This window comes from Jaculus jaculus, chromosome 14 (assembly GCF_020740685.1).
Source record: "Jaculus jaculus isolate mJacJac1 chromosome 14, mJacJac1.mat.Y.cur, whole genome shotgun sequence".
NCBI classification, from domain to species: Eukaryota; Metazoa; Chordata; class Mammalia; order Rodentia; family Dipodidae; genus Jaculus; species Jaculus jaculus.
This window is the reverse complement of record NC_059115.1, coordinates 1,134,505-1,142,557: the sequence shown is the minus strand read 5'-3', so window position 1 is coordinate 1,142,557 and position 8,053 is coordinate 1,134,505.

Below are 8,053 nucleotides of genomic sequence, written 5' to 3'. Positions count from 1 at the left end.
GGATCCCAGGAACTCACGTACTGCTTTGCAAGTGGTGGGAGTTGGTATACTTAATACAGTCTCTTTTCTGGCTTGGATAGCCACCTTTGTCCTGCCTTAAGAACATATCCCAGATATGTTACTTCTCTTAAACAAATTTGAGCCTTTTTGGCAGAAGCATGATACCCCAAGTCTCCCAAGGTTGTTAATAAATGCTCTGTACCTGCTTGGCTGTACCTGCACTGTGGCTTTTAAAATGTCATCAACATGGCAGTGACCTTGGGATGACTCAGAAGGTATCATAGTGCTGGAAAAAAGTGACTGGAGTACTGAGTAACATCTCAATCAAACCTTCCAAGGCTCAGGGTCTAATGTGGAAGAGGTGGTGGAAAGAATGTAAGAGCCAAAGGAAGGGTAGGACTCCTTACAACATGCTCCCTCCAGACGTAAAATGGCCTCGATATCCATGACCTCATAGTGCCTGACACTACCTACACCAGACCATCATAAGAGGAGGAAAAGATCATGACATCAAAATAAAAGAGAGACTGATTGAAATGGGGAGGGGATATGATAGAGAATGGAATTTCAAAGGGGAAAGTGGGGGGGGGAATAGGGGAGGGTATTACCATGGGATAGTTTTTTATAGTCATGGAAAATGTTAATAAAAATTGAGGAAAAAATGTCATCAACATATTGCAACAAAGTCAAATGTGGGTGCAGTTGGTGGTACTCAGCCAGATCCTCATGCAAAGCCTCATCAAACGGGGTAGGCGAGTTTTTGAATCCTTGGAGTAGCTGTGTCCAGGTTAATTGTCCATTAAACCCTTGTTCTGGGTCATGCCATTCAAAGGCAAATAGTGGCTGGCTTTGTGCTGCCAGCGGTAAACTAAAGAAGGCATCTTTTAAGTCCAAAACAGTATACCACACTCTGGAGGGGGACAGGAAGCTCAAGAGTGTGTAGGGGTGGATATACATCAGTGTTAACTTCCCTTAGGTCCTGGACAGGTCTATAATCCCTTGTATTAGCTTCTTTACTGGTAGGAGCAGAGTGTTCCATGCAGAATGGCAAGGGACAAGCACCCCAAAGTCTTGGAGTTGCCTAATATGTGGGGTTATTCCCATATGGGCTTCTTTTGACATGGGGTGTTGTCTCACCCTGATAGGAGTTGCTCCAGGATTTAATTCCACCCAAATGGGTGGGTTGTGGGAGGCTAGTCCCATCCCTCATGATTCTGTCCAGGCCTCAGGGAACTTTTGTAAATATTCAGCAATGTCCATCATGATACTTGGTTGTTGGTAGAGTCTATATTCATCTTCTAGTTACATAGTTAATATTTGCACCAGGTGCCCATTTCTGTCAGTAAGATGAGGCCCATCTGGGTCAAAAGAAATTTGAAGTCCTATTTTGGTTAGTAAGTCTCTTCCCAGTAAAGGGTATGGGCATTCAGGTATGACCATGAAGGAGTGGGATACCCAGCCCATGCCAAGGTCCACTGTTCTTTGGGTAGTCCATGAATACTGATTTATACCAGTGGCCCCTTGCACCCATGACTTTTTATCTGATAGTTTCCCTTGGGGCTTTGTTAGCACTGAATTTTGTGCCCCAGTAGTTATTAAAATATTAATAGGCATCCCCTCCACTCTTAAGGTTACCCTGGGCTTGGGGAGGGGATCCAAATCCCATCTCCCTCAGTCATCAAGTCCTTCTAATTCCAGGACATGTATCCGCTCTAAGCGGCTGGTTTTCTGAGGAGGTCTTTTAGGGCATTCTTTAACCCAATATCCCATCTCTTTACAATAAGCACATTGGTCACATTGGAGTTTGGGCCTATCTTGTGGAGGTCCCCTCTTACCTTGCTCTCCTGCAAGTTTCTTCAGTTGTCAGTGTTGGGTATCAGGGGATTCTGCGGTGGCTGCCAGGAGAACTTGGCAAAATTGTGGGTACTTTTTTCATTTGCTGAGGCAATGGCTCGGGCTTGGTCTTCCTCAGCATTCTCTCTGTTATTATACACTTGTTCTTCCAGTGCCAGTAGCTTCTGTAAACTCTTATCTGCTAGTCTGTCCAGTTTTTGAATCTTCCTCCTTATGTCTGGAGCTGCCTGGTTAACAAAACTGAGAATAACTGCCGTCTTATTTTCTGGAAGCTCTGGGTCCATAGGAGTGTATGTACGATATGCCTCCATGAGTCTTTCCAGAAGAGCAGCAGGAGTCTCATCTTTACGTTGATACAATCACTCTCCTTAGCCAAATTAGTGGGATGCCTAGTGGCGGCCCTGTAAAAACACCCCCCCATCATTAGAGTCCGGTGGTACACCTGGAGTCTCTCCTTGCCTGCTGTCGTGTTGAAATCCCAGTCTGGTCTAGTCAAAGCAAAGAAGGTATCAATGATAGCTTGATTATTGGTGGGATGCCCATCCACGACCAGAACTAATTTCCGGGCTTCAATCTGGATTATCTCTCTTTCCTCTGTAGTGAAGAGAATCTGTAGCAATTGTTGACAATCATCCCAAGTAGGTAGGTAGGTAAAAATAATAGAATTCAAAAGATCAATAAGCCCCTGTGGTTTCTCAGAGAATTTAGGAGTTTGCATTTTCCAACTATATAGATCACTAGTGGTGAATGGCCAGTAGTGATGTGGTTGGTTTCCATCATGGTATGGGGACCCCATAACCTAGAGGGGAAACACTGTGGCCTCTGGGTTTGGAACTTGACTCCGAGGGGCCCTACTATGAGTGTGGGGAGGGCTTTGTATAAGTGGAGGTTGGGCTGCTGGTGGTAGATCTTGAGGTTGTGGCCTTGTGGGTGGAGACGGGTTTATAGGTGGGGGAGGGTAGGGAGGAGGAAAGATTAATTGTTCCTCCTGTGAAGCACAGGATACAAGGGAGCAGAGAGGGAAGAGGAAAGGAAGTCATCTGATTTATTCTTCTTTACTGCCAAAATAGTGGTGGTCTCCTGTGGAGGGAGAAGAAAAGGTTTAACCCAAGAGGGAGGATCTTCCACCAAGTCATGCCAAACCAGAATGTAGGGGATTTGGTCTCAGTTGCCATGAGTTCCCTGAAAGATGTTTTCTTGGACTTGCCATATAATCGGTAATTGGAAGGTGCCCTCTAGTGGCCAGCCTGCGTTAAGGGTGGGCCATTCACTCCTGCAAAGGGTGATGAGTTTACTTTTCTTTATCTCTACACTAAGGTTATGAGCCCTAAATTTTACATCCTGAAAATGGCCTGTCAGTAAAGAAAGCAGGGTAGTCTGCATCTGTCCCATCTGTCCAATCACACAAACAGTAATTCCAACAAAGAAAAGGAGAAAAAGACAGCAAAAGAGTTCAGCTGGCCAGCGACTACAAAACCAGCACTGAGATAACGTCTTCTCACTATTCCGCAGTAGCGTCCCCTTTTTGTCTCTGCAAATCTATCAGGGGGATTAAATTCCCCTCAGGTGGGCCTGGGGCACCCAGGACCCGCCATCCAGACAGAGTAGCCTCCAGGGGCCCAACCACAATTTTCTGATGAACTGAAGGATAGAGAACAGATCTTCAGAGAAGGCCAAACACAAAAATACACCTACCAGCTGGTAGCCTGAGCTCCACATGTTGGGAGGGGGGGGGTCCTCAGGGTCTCTGGGGAATCCCAAACAAGCCCCCAAATGTTATGCCCAGTTCTCAGCCCCCCCCCCCCCCCAGTGATCACCAAGGAGAACCAAACAAGTATACAAGGGCAAGGTGCTTTATTTCAGGCTTAAGCTTGGACTCTTGACTTCATCAATGCAGTGGATCTGTACAAGAGCCCAGAGCTCTTTGTGACAGAGAGCGAGAGAGAAAATGGTCCTTGGGCTTGCAGGCAAGCACCTTAACCACTGAGGAATCTCTCCATTCCACAATTATATTATTTTAAAGAAGCCATTTTTGGTGCTGGAGAGAGAGAAAGAGGCAGATAGAGAGGACAGGCATACCAGGGCCTTCAGCCACTGCAAACTCCAGACAGCCACCTACTGCATCTGGCTTAGGTGGGTCCTGGCAAATCGAACCTGGGTCCTTAGGCTTCTCAGGCAAGCTCCTTAACTACTAAGCCATCCTTCCAGCCCTTATTTTGTTTTCTTGAGATAAGGTCTTGCCCTAACACAGGCTGACATGGAATTCACTATGTAGACCCATGCTGGCCTCAAACTCAAAATGGCCCCCAATCTCAGCCCCCCCCCCCCCCCCAGTTCTGGGATTTGTTTTTACTTATTTATTAGAGATAGAAAGACGTAGATACAGAGTGAGTGAGAATGGGTGTGCCAGGGCTTCTAACCACCATAAGGAAATCCAGAGTCATGTGTCACCATGTGCATCTGGCTTACATGGGACCTGGAGATTTAACCTGGGTCCTTAGGCTTCACAGGCATGCACCTTAACTGCTAAGCCATTTCTCCAGCCCTCTTTTTCCTTTTTTGCGATGATATCACGAAGTTGTGCAGGCCAGCTTTGGATTTACTCTATAGCCTCAGCTGGCCTTGAACTTTCAATCCTCCTGTCTCAGTTTCCTGGATATCTGGGATCACAGGTCTGCAACATCAAGCCAAGATGGCCCCGGCAGTTGGGTTGGGTAGAGAGCTGCCCATAAGAGTGGGGTTCATGTAGATCCTCCTTACTGATCTCCCCAAGTTCATGCCTAGCTCTGTCCATTGGACCCTTGTTCAGCCATCTTTGGGCTCTGAATGCCACAAGGGGGTTAGGCTGACATGGAACTCAGCATCCTGCTGACTTCGCCAGGTGTGGTGGTGCACACCTTTAATCCCAGCACTCGGGAGGCAGACGTAGGAGAATCACCTTGAGTTTGAGGCCACCCTGCAACTACATAGTGAATTCCAAAAGAGAAAGAGAGAGTGGGAGAGAGAAAGGACTAATTGAGAGTGTCAGGGGATATGATGGAGAGTGGATATATGAAGGGAAAGTGTGGAAGAGGAGGGATTATCATGGCTATAATTATAATTATAGCCAATTATAGCATTTTTTTTTGAGGTAGGATCTCACTGTAGCCCAGGCTGACCTGGAATTCACTATGTAGTCTCAAGCTGGCCATGAACCCATGGGGATCCTCCTACCTCTGCCTTCTGAGTGCTGAGATTAAAGGGATGCGCCACCACGCCCAGCTCCCTCCCTTTTTCTCATCTTCCCCTACCCCCTTGGCCCAGCCTCTGTGATTCTCTTGCCTCTGTCACACCTGTCTTTGGGGATCAGCCCACTGTGCTACTGACACACAGGTGGCTGGAGGGGTGTGGGGGGGAACAGTCTCACCCAGCTGTCTTTGCAAAAGGAGTTTGAGGTCCACAAGCAGGTCACAGGAATGGAGTAGGGAGGCCTAGCCAAGGTGACAAGAGTTGTTCTTCTGGGATAGAACCAATAGTTGAACCTGTATCTGTTTTGTTTTGTTTTTTCCAATTTTTTATTAACATTTTCCATGATTATAAAAAATATCCCATGTTAATACCCTTTTCCTTTCCACTTTGAAATTCCATTCTCCATCATATCCCCTCCCCATGTTTTTTTTGTTTTTTGTTTGTTTGTTTGTTTTTTGAGGCAGGGTCTCACTGTAGCTCAGGCTGGCCTGGAATTCACTATGTAGTTTCAGGGTGGCCTCGAACTCATGGTGATCCTCCTACCTCTGCCTCCCCAAGTGCTGGGATTAAAGGCATGTGCCACCACATCCAATGTCCTGTATCTGTTTTAAATATTGGGATGCACTGTTCTTGTGGTCTGGCAGCTGGTTTGAAGCCTGAAAATGAATTCAAACCTGAGCCAGAGAGGCTTACCTCCAGCAGGGGTGGCGAGGAGAACCACAGGAGAGCCTGTTCATGAGGGCAGCGAGTCTGGGTTTTGGAAGGAATCTCTCTCTCCTAGTTGGATTGGAAGAATCGGAAGAAGATGGGTAGAAGCTTGTTAGCCATGTGCTTTCAAGGTAGGGTCTCACCCTAGCCCAGGCTGACCTGGAATTCACCATGTGGTCTCAGGGTGTCTTCAAACTCAGTGATCCTCCTACCTCTGCCTCTCAAGTGCTGGGCTTACAGGCATGTGCACCATGCCTAGAAGGAGGCTTTTTTTTTTTTTTTTTTTTTGAGGAGGTTTTTCATATAGTAGCAAGATCTGAAAAGCAGTGGGAGATTTTCAGAGGGAAGGCGGTTCCTCAGGGAGAGACTCCAAGACACTGGGTTGCTGTTTGACACTGGGCTATAGGTGTCCAATTCTGTAAGGATTTTGAGATCAAAGATACATTAAAATTTTTATTTATTTAGTTTTTAATTAGAGAGAGAGAGAGAGAGAATTGACACACCAGGGCCTCAGCCACTGAAATCAAACTTCATGCTTCTGCCACCTAGTGGGCATGTGCAAATGTGCACTTGCCTCACCTTTGTGCATCTAGCTTACCTGGGATCTGGAGAGCAGAACATGGGTCCTTAGACTTCACATGCAAGCGCCTTAACTGCTAAACCATCTCTCCAGCCACCCTAAGGATACATTAAAAAAAAAATATATATATATATATATATATATATATATATATGAATATTAGAGATAGAGAATAGTCACGCCAGAGCCTCTATCCATTATCCATTGCAAAGGGAACTCCAGACACATGTGATGTCATGTGCATATGGCTTATATGGATTCTAGGGAGTCAAACCTGGGTCCTCAGGCTTCACAAGCAAGCACCTTAATCATAAAGCCATCTCTCCTACCCCAAAGGTTTCAGGCCATTGAGTGCTATCATCCAAATTATATTATGGCCTTATCATGATGTAAAAGAAACATCCATTCTTTGGGTCTGATTTCTCCCCCAGGTAATGTATTTTGAGATGATCTCACATTTGTTCTCAAAGATGAAAACTTGATTTAAAATAAAGGGATGAAGCTGGGGGTGGGAGGGTGGTACACGCCTTTAATCCCAGCACTTGGGAAGCCAAGGCAAGAGGATCACTGAGTTTGAGGTCACCCTGAGACTACATAGTCAGCCTGGGCTAGAGCGAGACCCTACCTCAAAAACAAAATAAAACAAAACAAAACAAAAAAAAAACACCCAAAGACATGAAAGTAGCTGTAGCAAGGAGACTGTTTGGTTAGAGGCAGCAATTAGAGGCGTGGAAGGGGGGGTGCCAAGAGAGGGTAATGGGAGGTGAATGTGATCAAAGTACATTATATATGTGTAAAAATGTCACAGTGAAACACATTATCTTGTACAATTACTATATGCTAATCCATGTATGAAAACATTTACCGTGCCACATAGCTGTATTGAGGACACCATGGTCAACGATGGAAGACCCAGCCTCTCCTTGCAGTTGGAAGTCTGGGTGTGCTGACCCATGCTGTGCTTCCGAGGTGCAGTAGAGAGCACTGTGTGCACTCAGGAACTGAAAGAGACAACAGGGTCCCACCCCCCTCCCCTCCTGTGCTTCCCTGTCTTCTCCCCCTCCTCCTCACCTCCCCCTCCTCTACACCCGCCTTTCCATTCCCCTCCCCCATCCTCCCCTCTCTTTTCATCTTCCTCCCCTCACTCACCTTTTCATCCTAATCCCCTTCTCTTTCCTCTCCATCACATCTTCTCTCCCCTCCCAACCTTCCTTCCCCCATCACCTATGCCACTTTCTCCTTGTGCCATTTCCTTCCCGCCCCTTTTTATACCACCTCTCCTCCCAACTCCTCCCTTTCCCCGCCCCACCCCACCCTCTTTCCCTCTCTTCCTCCTCCTTTCTCCCATCTGGCCTTCTCCTTGTCCCATTTCCTCTGCTTCCGGCCCCGCCATGTACCAGGGTTCCCTTCCTCCCCCACGCCTCATAGGCCCTTCCCTTCTCCTCGCCCTGCCCTCCACACAGCCTCCTCTTCTCTCCTGCTCCTCCCTCTACTCACACCTCTCTTCCCTTCGCCCCTGCAACACCTTCCCCTCCCCACCCATTCCTCGTTTCCCTCCCTTTCTTTTATACTTCCTTCTGCTCTCCTGCTCCCACCCACCCAGCATCCCTTCCCTACTCTTTTCCCCTCCCTCCTCGTCCCTCCTTCCTCCCTCCTCCCTCCCCCACACAACCTTCCTTCCCC